The sequence below is a fragment of the Echinops telfairi genome, unplaced genomic scaffold, assembly GCF_000313985.2.
Source record: "Echinops telfairi isolate 266 unplaced genomic scaffold, ASM31398v2 ScPeMD7_7410;HRSCAF=8448, whole genome shotgun sequence".
Lineage (NCBI taxonomy): Eukaryota > Metazoa > Chordata > Mammalia > Afrosoricida > Tenrecidae > Echinops > Echinops telfairi.
In genome coordinates this window covers 5842678-5854872 of record NW_022111310.1, presented here as the reverse complement: position 1 = coordinate 5854872, position 12195 = coordinate 5842678, and the positions used below count along the sequence as shown (strand labels likewise).

At 47.2% G+C, this 12195-nt stretch overlaps 1 protein-coding gene and 1 pseudogene across 1 annotated transcript in view; both read left to right on the top strand.

The window, feature by feature from the left end:
- Positions 1 to 12195, top strand: part of GRIN3A (glutamate ionotropic receptor NMDA type subunit 3A) — a 209187-nt gene that overhangs the window by 172529 nt on the left and 24463 nt on the right. The gene's annotated exons all lie outside the window — the stretch shown is intronic.
- LOC101647344 lies at positions 3940 to 4400 on the top strand (annotated as a pseudogene).

Below are 12195 nucleotides of genomic sequence, written 5' to 3'. Positions count from 1 at the left end.
ACAAGCCATCCTGGGGTCATCCCCGGTTGGCTGGTAAGCTGTCTGTGACCCTTCCCTCCCCTAGTCCTGAACTCTATGGCCGAAAGGATGAGACCAGCTCCTTGTTCGGTCATTCTGAAACCTGAAAGTTTAGCTTGGTTTTTAGGATCACTGTATAGATGCTCGCTGTAAATGTAACCCTGGTATCAAAATGCCGATATAAAAAAAAGTGCATTGAACGTCATGGACACAAATTACTTATCCTTTCTGGATTTTCTTCTCTGAAAATTAGAGTACAGTGAACCCTCGTTTATCGCGGTTAATCAGTTCTAGACCCTACCGTGATAAATGAAATTCCGCGAAGTAGGATTCCTTATTTGTAAATCAAATATTTTCGTAGTTAGAGCATAGAGGACATGAAAAAACACCCTTTAGTCACCATTACACTCGTAATACCCAATTTATTAAACGAAAAAGGGAAAATACAGTAAAACATTTTGGACATTACAATTATCATTTATTATTTATCATATTATTTATGGCATCTAGTTTACAGTATTACATATTTCACATACAGTATTATTATACATAGTTCTTACAAATACTGTAAACAATAGCCTATGAAATGACTTAAGGGATGTACTCTACAGGTGGGTCGCCGTCTTTTTCCTCTGAAGGAGCGGGTGTAGGCAGTGGGTGCTGTTACGCAAAAACCGCGATAGAGTGAAGCCGCGGAAGTCAAAGCGTGAAGTGGCGAGGGTTCACTGTACACCATATTTTAGGCTTCTGACCTGGCGTGAAGAACAGAAGGAAGGCACATCAAGTGACTGGTGTCTGGCGGCTGCCGCTTGCAGGGTAGCTGTCGTATGCTGCTCTGCCCGCGATCAAACCACTTAACTTTCCGAAGCTTCTTTCCCTGCCTTGAAGTGAAGGGACCAATTCCACACAGGGTTCCCATGAGTCAGAATGGACATGTGACGTCAACTGCTTGGGGCTGGGTTTTTGGTTTCTGCTTGCATGGCCAGCTCAGAGAGAGTTCTCATTGGATCCACAAGAGGTGCCCTGTTCTCACTTGCGGACGATGTGGACCCTGGGACACTGAGAAGGACAGTGAACCGGCCACCAACCTAGACGTTCCATCCCTAAGCACTGCCCCAGGCCCGGTTCCCAAGAACCTCTCCGATCCACTAACAGTCGATCTGTTAGTATCCACTCTTCCCTCAATTTTGGGTCAGGGATCAAGAAGGGGAAGAAGCTAGCCAACTATATATATTGAAAGCTGGGGGGGTAGGGGGTTGGGAATCACAAAATCTTATCCAGAAGCTTCAATGACAGCTAGTTTCCCATCCAGTTTTTCTTTAATTTCTATTAAAAACCCAGTGGAATGGCTTGCGGCATGGGACGGGAGGCTATGTTTTAATGCAGCCTCTTCTGCTCTTGACAACAAGGTCACATCTAAACACCCTGCTGCCCTCTCCCACCCCTACCCCTTCCCTTTTCCATTTCAACTGTCACTGTGTGCTATTCAACCTGATGGAAGCCATGGCAAGGCAGGCAGAGTTAATGACTGCCGATCGCTGCAAATGGAAAGCCTGTGTATGTTGGGAGCCACCTTGACAGCTGAGCGCTTCCCTTGGAATTGCCTAAGTAATTACATTTAATATTTTAAGTCAAGCAGAGGGTCGGCTGGAACCTCTCCAGATGGCTCTTTCTGGAAACCTGAGCAAGCACAAAGCTGTATATGTGTCCTTTTACAATGAAGGGGCCCGTCTCAGAAAGGCCCCACCTTTCTCTGCTCGGCTGTTCAAACAAAGACATCAGTTCACAGACATGCATGGAACTCCTGGGCGCCAGGCACCGTGCCAGCTGCAGCGGATGCAGAGATGAAACTTGTGGGGACGCACCCCGTACATGCCCCTGCCAGGGCAGCAATAAAAGAAGGCACAAGGTAGACCAGGGACAGCGATGATTCCCTGGGGCAAGAGCGGGAAGGAACCAGAGAAGGCTTCCTGGAGGAGGCAGCTCGTGTAGGGGAAGAGTCCATGCTCAGCATGAGCAAGGCAACAAACTCAAACCAAACTCACTGCCGCCACTTCCGTTCCGCATTGTAGGGACCCTCCAGGACAGAGCAGCCCTGGTCCTGTGGGTTTCCGAGACTATGGATTTTTGCAGGACTTTCTTCTTGCAGCCCCTTGTGGTTTCAAACTGCTGGCCTTGTGGGTGACAACTCCACGTGTAACCTATTCTGACACCAGGGCTACAGGAGCAAAGGCCTCAGCTCAGCTCAGCGCAGTGCCATCCAGTGGAGGCCGACTCAGAGTGACCTCATGGGGCAGAATGGAATGGCCCCTGTGGGTGCCTGAGACTGTAACTCTTTATGGGAAAAGACAGCCTTCCCGGTCTCCTGTGACGTGGCTGGTGGGTTCAAACTGCTAACCTGTTGGCTAGCAGCCCAACACGTAACTCGCTACCCCACCTGTCAGCAAGGCCATTTGGTCACACTCACTAAGACCTGGTTGAATGAACAGGCCTCTGTGGCCTCCCTGTGATGCCTTCCTCAGGGACTTATACTTGACTCCCTTCTCTGGCCTGCTTGATCTGCAGCCACCACTAGACCCAACAAGTACTAATCATATTTCCTCGTGGTGGGAGGTGTCTAATGAGGTTATTCATGTAAATCACCTTGCTAAAAATGTGCCCCCCTCGACAGGAGGAAAGTCAAGGGAAATAGAAGAAAGAGCTGGGAGGCAAAGGGCATTTATAGAGGTCTAAATAAAGACATGCATATATGCAAATATATTTATATATGAGGATGGGAAATAGATCTATGTGCATATATTTATAGGTTTAGTATTAAGGTAGTAGAAGGACATTGGGCCTCCACTCAAGTAGTCCCTCAATGCAAGAATACTTTCTTCTATTAAATTGGCATTCTATGATGCTCACCTTCCCAACACAACTACTGAAGACAAAGCGGGTGAATAAGCAAATGTGGTGAAGAAAGCTGATGGTGCCAGGCTATCAAAAGATATAGCATCTGGGGTCTTAAAAGCTTGAAGGTAAACAAGCGGCCATCTAGCTCAGAAGCAACAAAGCCCACGTGGAGGAAGCACACCAGCCTGTATGATCATGAGGTGTCGAAGGGATCAGGGATCAGGCATCATCAGAACAAAAAATCTTACCATAGTCAATGAGTCGGGGAGAGTGCGGAGTGGAGACCCAAAGTCCATTTGTAGGCCACTGGAGATCCCCTTGTAGAGGGGTCTCAGGAAGGAGATGAGCCAGACAGGGTGTGATGTAGCAACGATGAAAAATACAACTCTCCTCTAGTTCATAAATGCTTCCTCCCCGCCCCACTATCATGATCCGAATTCTACCTTGCAAGTCTGGCTAGACCAGAGGATGTACACTGGTACAGATAGGAACTGGAAACACAGGGAATCAGGGCGGATGATCCCTTCAGGACCAGTGGTGTGAGTGGCGATACTGGGAGCGTAGAGGGAGGGTGGGTTGGAAAGGGGGAACCGATTACAAGGATCTACATGTGACCTCCTCCCTGGGGGATGGACAACAGAAAAGTGGGTGAAGGGAGACGTCAGACAGGTCAAGATATGTCAAAATAATAATTTATAAATTATCAAGGGTTCATAAGGGAGGGGGAGAGCAGGGAGGGAGGGGAAAAAATGAGGAGCTGATGCCAGGGGATTAAGTGGAAAGCAAATGTTTTGAGAATGATGAGGGCAATGAATGTACAAATGTGCTTTACACGATTGATGTATGTATGGATTGTGATGAGAGTTGTATGAGCCCCTAATAAAACAATTTTTAAAAAGTGCCCCCCGCACGCTACCCTCCCTCAGTAGAAAGCTGTGTGCACAAAGGAGAAAATATTTGGTGAAGAATAAGCCACATGAGCTTCCGGTCCCTGGCGCTCTGGGAGCTGCCGGCGTCGATGCAGACATGGCCAAGTCCAAGAACCACACCACGCACAACCAATCCCGGAAATGGCACAGAAATGGCATCAAAAACCCTGGTCACAATGATACAAATCTCTTAAGGGGGTGGACCCCAAGTTCCTGAGGAACATGTGCTTCGCCAAGAAGCACAAGAAGGGCCTGAAGAAAGTGCCGGCCAACAACGCCAAGGCTGCGGCTGCTCGCGCTGAGGTCTTCAAGGATCTTGTGAAGCCCACAGAGGTCAAGGCCAAGATCCCAATGGTTGCCAACCGCAAGCTCAGCCGACTGGCCTACATTGCCCACCCCAAGCTTGGCAAGCGGGCTCGGGCAGGTATTGCCAAGGGTCTGAGGCTGTGCCGGCCCAAGGCCAAGGCAGAAAGCAAGGCTGACGCTCCAGCAAAAGCTCCCAAAGGCGCCCCGGCCCCAGCTCAAGCTCCCAAAGGCGCCCAGGCTCCCACAAAGTAGAGTTCTCTGCATGAGGGCGAGAGGGACCCGTGTGAGCCCTGGGGGGCTGCCTGCGTGGCGCTGGTGGCTTCTTGTGCTGTTTGTTGTACAAATAAACCCAGGGGGCGCTGTTAACAACAACAACAAAAAAGAATAAGCCACGTGCAAGAACTGACAGTGGGTGCCTTCTGCAAAGAAGCAGGAGCTCTGACAAGCATCTCATCTTCTTGGCATAAGCATTATTTATATATTGTATCTGTCTTCGCACTGCCTCCTTCTTTTACTGGGGGATTTGCGAAATGCGTGAGTGTAGATGTTCTACTTTGCGGAGTGCTGAGTTAACTACCTTCCAGCATAGCCTGGCATTTCTATCTTCCAGCTCTGCTTCCAGGTGAGAGTGGGAAAGCACGGAGAGGCGGTGCCTAAAGCAGATCTTTAAGAAGCGGAAGTGGCTGCTCTCTTGTCAATGTGGCCATTGGTATGTCAACATCAGGCTGACTTGAACTTCCCCCATCGTGGCCTCCCCTTCCTGCCATCACTGCTGAGCTGGCCCTGCTTCTCGGCAGCTTCTCCCAGCCCCTGTGGTTAGGAGATTCTGACTCATGGCAACCCCATGTCTGTCCGAGCGCATGGATGGTCCATAAGTTACAGACACACACACACACACACCACCCTGTGGCTGATCTTTGGGAAGCAGAGCACCAGGTCTCTCTTCGGAGGTGTTCCTGGGTGGAATCAAACCTCGAGACCCTGAGGTGACAGCTAAGCGTCGTTTGCACCACCCAGGAACACCACCATCGCTCTCAGCCACCGCTGTCCTTGCACCATTCTGCCTCGTAGTGTTTCTGCGCCTGTGGGTCTTTAGGGGACCAGAAAGCTTCAGCTTGCAGTCCTCTCCAGAAGCTGCTGACCTCCCACTCCGCTTCCCTCGGCACCATCCGAGGGTCAGTCAGTGGCCCGATGGTGGTGGGTAAGTACCACCTGGGCACAGCGTCTCACTTGAGCCAAGCATTTATTTCAAAGTGAAATAACTCACCCCATCTCCATGGAGTGGAGATGACGGGGAGGCACAGTGCAGAGTTATTTGTTCTAATTTGACAAATGTGTAATAACTAAGGGGAGGGGTATTCGTGATTGTCCCAGGGGGGTGGGGGGACTTCTGATTGTCTGGAGTTCCATCCCTCACTTATCTAGTCAGCCTGGCAGTAGCGTGGTGATCTCCCAGGTCCTGAGTAAACTGTCATAATGCTAGTGGGTGTCATTTTGATGGTTATAATAGATCTTTTCTTTCCCCACCGTTCATTCCCAATAGGAGTGAGGCTTCTCTAGTCTCAGGGTCTTTGAGTTTCCAAATGTTATTGTAGTTTATCAACTGAATCCTTCTTGACGCCTCCCTTATTCTTAGGGTGTTTTCAGTGGAATTTTCCAGCTTCCCCGTTCATTCCCTAACAACCTTCCTTGTTCAGAACAGCTGGTTGGCTTGAACCACCAACCTTAATGTGAGCAGCCCAATACCCAAGACACCATTGTTACGTGGGTTACTGAAAAATAGCAGAAGTTTGAAAGCTGAAGCCAAGACAGCCACCTTACTTTTTCCTACTATAGCACATGCCTAGAATTCTCATCATCCACATAGGAGATGTAACACAAGGTTGCAAGTAATTATGGTATTTGTGTAAAAAAAAAAAAAAAAAAAAAAAATCAAAGTCCCCTGAACATAACATCTCATCGATGAAGTCTCTCTTTCCTTTTACGGACCCTACCAGAGCTGCTTGGGCACAAATGACACCCAAGACCACATACTGTTAGTAATTCTTGCTTTATTCCTGGTTAAAGCCAATGAGCTAATGAATATTTATGATGCCATTTACTATGCAACTGAAGAGTGGACAGTGCATAAACTGATTAGGACCACTGTGAGAAACGACATTGGTTTCCATTTTTTAAGACGTCCGTACACTGAACTCTGTGGGTGGGGGGGCGGTGATAGGAAAGAACCCTTCCCTGAACTCCATCTCCCCAGAGAAACCTGGTTGACTAGGTAGAACCTTGAAGAAACCGCATTAGATGTGGGAAGACTGCCATCTAGTGACTATAATGTGCAGTACCATGAAATGTCAGTTTCTAGACAAGCACATATAAAGCTGTTCTTCCTCTGTTCAATCTATCCGTCATGATGAATCTTGTAGAATATAATGCTGGTTCTGTCACCCTGCTGACTAAATCTGTGATCTCTCTACCACCCAACAAAAACCAAATTCAAGGAGACCTCAACTTATAAAGGGGGTCCATTCTGTCATAAGTTGGTTCTGACTTAAGTCAAATCCCTCATTTAAAAATCATTATTATTGTTGCCTTTGATGATCAGTATCTTTATTGGTCTTTGGGGGGTTGGACCAGGTCAAAGTTCATTAAGGCAGCTTCTCCTGGCTCTACATAGCCCTCGCGGCTTGCCTAGAATGATCACAGGGGGCTCTTTTTCTCTTTGGGCCTGGACCCCTCAGTTCACATCCCCCTTCACTGCCAGACCATCAGCTCCAGAAAGACAGGGACGGCTCAGGATGATATGCTTGAAGTCACTGTTGTACCTCTCTCCTATAGTACGTGCTTCAAAAAACATTGGTTGAGAAAGCGAATGAATAGTTGAGGATACCTTCTCTGAGAATTTCCAGACAATAGGAAAGTAGGCAATACTTCTAGCTTCCATTACTAGAGTCCCTGCTAGGAGGTAGGCCAAGTTCTTGAATAGTACAAGTGGTCGGGGCAAACCGTGCAGATGGGCGCTAAACAAAAGGTTGGCGTGGACCCGGAGGTACCTTGCAAGAAACGCCTGGTTGCCCACTTCAAAGAGCCAGCCACTGAGACCCCTGCGCAGCACAGTTCTCCTCTGACAAGTGGGGTCACCAGGAATCAGGGCTGACTGGACAGCCACTGGTTCTGCGCTAGGCATGGAGCCCCATACTGTGACCCATTGAAGACAACGCTATGAGTAAGCAGTGGCTCTTGATTTAGAGATAAGGAAACAAGATACAAATAAGTGACCCTGCTTGGAATCAAAGAATTAATTGTTCAACCGTTAGACCAAGACTTAAAAGCAAATATTCCAAAGTTCTTAATAAGCACTAAGAACTTCAGAAGAAAACTCCTGATCCTTTCATGAGTATACATGAGAAATATACAATCATAACCAAGTATGTTCCTAAGGGCCCCCACCTTACTAAAGTCTAGATTTCTCAAAGCCTAAACTACATTTCTCAGAGCACTGTGTCTTGTTCACCCCCTACGCCCCACTGCTTCTAGCACAGGGGCTGGTACAGAGTAGGTTCTCAATACGTGCTTGTTAAATGGATCTGCACCTGGAAAGAGGTTTGTCACAGTCCAAGAAGATCAAACACCTGCAGCCAGAGCCAAAGTTCTGCCTTGAAAAAGCAAAAAAGAGAGTGGCAAAGGTCAAAGGAAGCAGGCACCCAAACAGAGTGAACATCTACGTTGTGGGGAGCTAGTTTAGAAGCTTACAAACATTATCTAATGTAAAGCCACAATAACTTCGGACACCGTAACATTATCCGTACTTCCCCGATGAGCACTCTGATGCTCAGAAAGACACTACACCCGGGCTGTGTCGTGGCACCGTGTGTGGCATGCCTCGCGCCCATGCAGACAACTGTGAAAGAGGAGGCCAGGCCGTCCTCGGAAAGGGGAGACCTTCCAACCTAGGAGTGAGACCCTCTTCCAGAGGAGGCTTCCGTAATGGCTGTGTGGCTTTGCTCAGAAACACGCTCACCTGACTCCCTTGGAAGATGAGGTTCACTTCCACTTTTGTGGTTTTATTTTCCAATGTGAGCTTATTTTTTGCACACCACCTTCTCATGGTTCTTTGCCTGAAAATTCTTCAAGGGGGGAAAAATGGCTTGGTGCAATAGGCATGTCATCAGTCCCCTGGTGTCTTCTGAAACCATCAATCAACCCTTTGAAGTCCCTTGTGGCTGTGAAGGCCCAACAGCCCAGATCCCCGCCCCCCCCCCCACAGTGGTGAACACCTGGCGTGAAGGCCAATCCATCACTTTCCATGGAAAGGACGAAGAATACTGGCCGCAGAAAATGCCAACAACGGCATGAGTCTGGTCAGATGGCGGCACTGCAGAGTATACGAAATGTAGAACACTAGGCCTCACGGAGAACAAATTCCGTCTCCAGCACAGTTGTGCATCCGGAACCACGCTAGAGAAAAGCGATTCTGGCTGCACACTTGCATTATTCCGATGAAGGGTGCCATCGATCCACCGTTGTCTGTTCCCCCATCAGATTAGTTAATGCTTGGGATAAGATGTCACCTCTCACACTGCATGTCTTTATACACCAACTCATCTGACTCTAACAATGAGTGCAAGCAAAATGATGAGCGTTTTACAGATGAGGCTGAGAAGGCCATTGTCTTTCCAAGGACTCACAGTTAATAAGGGGTCACGTGGGGCTAGAACCAGTGTGCTTGGTACCTGTGTTTTCTCCGCAGTGCTTTCTTGCCTCCCTGCACAAAGCAAGGCAGCTTACTAAGTTTCCACATTGGTGGCTCCTCTCATCTAAATCATAGGTTCCCAAACATACCTGACTTACCACTATTTTTCAGGAAAAAGAAAATTTCCCCAAACACCCTCCCACCCCTACCCCCTGGCAATTAAAAACTTTTGTCCTATAGCCTATAATCCAGGAGAAAGCCTAGGGATCTGCTTCTGCAACCCCCCACCCCTCCAATTGTTCTAGTGCCCCTCGGGGAGTGGTGTCTCCCACTTTGGGAAAATCGGTTGTAAACGACCCCAAGGCTGTGCCCAGGAGAAAATGAGAGAGGGCTCTGGCAGGGTGCCTGGAACAGCCGATGAGGTCAGCTATAGCATTCCTCAAATCCGCAAAGGAAAGTTACACACACACACACACACACACACACACACAAGTATTACTGCCAGGGTTTCCATTCATAGATGCATGCATTTATTCTAAATGAAATATGTTTAAAGATATATCTGTTGAATGTGTTCAAACATATAGCTGCTTTCAGGGGATGGCTACAGCCTTTAAAAAAAAAGTTCCAATCGAAACACAGACTTCCAAGGATCTGCTGGGCCAGTGAAATTCAAAGCAGAGACTCATCTCAGAAGGTTATGGCAACTGGGGTTTGGTCTTCTTTACCCTGAGGTGCAATCCGTACTGAAGGCTGCAATCCTTGCTCTTCATCAGCAAGTGCTTCAAGTCCGCCTCACTTTCAGCAAGCAGGGTTGTGTCAGCTGCGTATCGCAGGGTGTGAAGAAGCCTTCCTCCAATCCCGTTGCCACATGCTTCTTAATATAATCCCGCTTCTCTGGTGATTTGCTGGCCATGTAAATTAAATATGTATGATGAGAGGACACAGCCCTGATGCACACCGTTCCTGGTTTTAAACCATGCAGTATTCGCACGTTCTGTTCACACCCAAGTGCCTCTTGATCCATGTACAAGTTCCACATGAGCACAATGAGGAGTCCTGGAATGCTCCTTCTTCTCAAGGTTATCGATAGTTGAGCACGATGCACATAGTCGAAGGACTTTGCATCGTCAATAAAACAAGGAAACATCTTTCTGGCATTCTCTGCTTTGAGCCAAGATCCATCTGACATCGGCTGTGATATCCCTTGTTCCACGTCGTCTTCTCAATCCGGCCTGAACCTCTGGCAGCTCCCGGTCAATGTCCCGCTGTAACCATTGTTGGATGACCTTCAGCAAAAGTTTACTTACTTGGGATATCAATGACATTGTTCTGTAGTTTGAGCAATCTGTTGGATCACCTTTCTTTGGAAGGGTACAAATCTGGATCGCTTCCAGTCTGTTGGTCAAGTACCTGTCTTCCAGATTTCCTAACATAGACGAGTGAGTGCTTCCAGTGCTTCTTCAGCTTGTTGAAACATTTCTATTGGCATTCCATCAATTCCTGGGGCCCTGTTTTGTGCCTAATGCTTTCGGTGCAGCTTGAACTTCTTCCTTCAGCACCACTGGTTCTTCCTCATATGCTAACTTTTGAAATGGTGAAATGTTATTTTTGGTACAGTGACTGTGTGTGCTTTCCATCGTCACTTGATGTTGCTCGCATCATTCACTATTTTGCCCATAGACGCTTTCAAGTGTGCAACTTGAGGCTTGGATGTTTCCTTGAGTTCTTTCAGTTTCGGAGATGCTGGGTGCCTCCGTCCATTTTGGTTTTCTAGTTGTGGGTCGTCGTTGCATATTTCATTATATTTGGTTTTGTCTTCTCGAGATGCCCTTTGAAATGTTTTATTCAACTCTTTGCTCTCTTACATTTGCTTTTGCTACTGTACAATGAAGAAGAAGTTTCAGCGTCTCTTCTGACAACTACTTGATCTTTTTAATGAGCGTCTGCTTTCCTCGTGAAGGATGTTCTTGGTGCCCTCCCACAGACATGCTCAGTGCATCAAATCTCGAGCTGTTCTCCAATCCAGGTGGCATAGACTCACGGTCATAGTTTGACTCTCATCTAATTGTTTTCATTTTCTTCAGCTTTATCCTGAACTTACATATCAACAATTGTCTATTCCATAGTCAACCCCTGGCCTGATTTTAGCTGCTGATATTGAGCTGCTCCATCATCTCTTCCCACAGATGGAGTCAATTTGATTTCTGTGTCTTCCATCTGAAGATGTCCATGTGTACAGTTGCCTTTTGTGTTGTTGACACAAAGGTATTTGCTACGGACAAGTCGTTGGTTTTGAAAAACTCCATCACACCATCCCCAGCTTCCTGTCTATCACCAAGTCCATATTTTCCGACTAGTGTTCCTCTGTTTCCAACTTTTCCCTACCAATCACCAATAATTAGCAATGCATCTTGGTTGCATGTTTGCTCAACTTCTTACTAAATTTGTTAGTAGAATTCTTCAGTTTCTCCATCACTAGCTTTTGTGGTCGGTGCATACATTTGAATTATAGTTGTATTGACTGGATTTCCTTGAAGGAAGATAGATGCATTGTATTTTATGATTGATTTTGCAATGTCTTTTTTGACAATGAATACCACCCAATTACTCTTGATGGTGTCATCCCTGGCATAATAAATCATAGGATTTTCTCCTTCAAAATGGGCAACACCGATCCATTTCACCTTACAAATGCGTAGGATTCCCATCTATGTGTTCCATTCATTTTCTGACACTTCCAATTTCCTAGATTCATACTTCGCCCATTCCAGGTTCTGACCATTACAAGATTTGGGGATCTAGTTCTCCGTCTCTTGAGCCATACCCCAATAGCAAATGGGGATCCCAAGGGCTCCATTTGCCACAGGCTTTAATGAATTCATGTCCGCATGATTGACTGCACTCCAAGAAATCAGCTACTCCTCAACTTCATTTCCAGTGCCCTCTGGCCCACCCCATCCTCCGGCAATAATAAAAAACATGGTCGGAGGACAATGTACGGCTCCATTCAGTAGGCCTTCGGTATCTGACAGTGTTTCAAGGTTATGCAGAAGGTTTTCAGTGGCTCCTTCCCCCGAAATGGGGAGCTGAGTCGTTCTTCGTTGTCTCTTCTTAGTCTGGCAGCTCTGCTGAAACCTGTTCACCTTGGGTGGCCCTGCTGGCATTTGAAATACCAGTGACATCGTTTCCAGTGTCACAGCAGCACACAAGTCACCACAGTACAACAAACTGCCAGACAAGTGGTGGAGAAAAATCGCATCAAGGAATTGTTTTGCTCATGACAATGCATCTGCTTATTCAAGGCTAGCAAGGCCGTTCTGTGTGAACTTCATTGGGAAACCTGATCTCAGTCCGTCC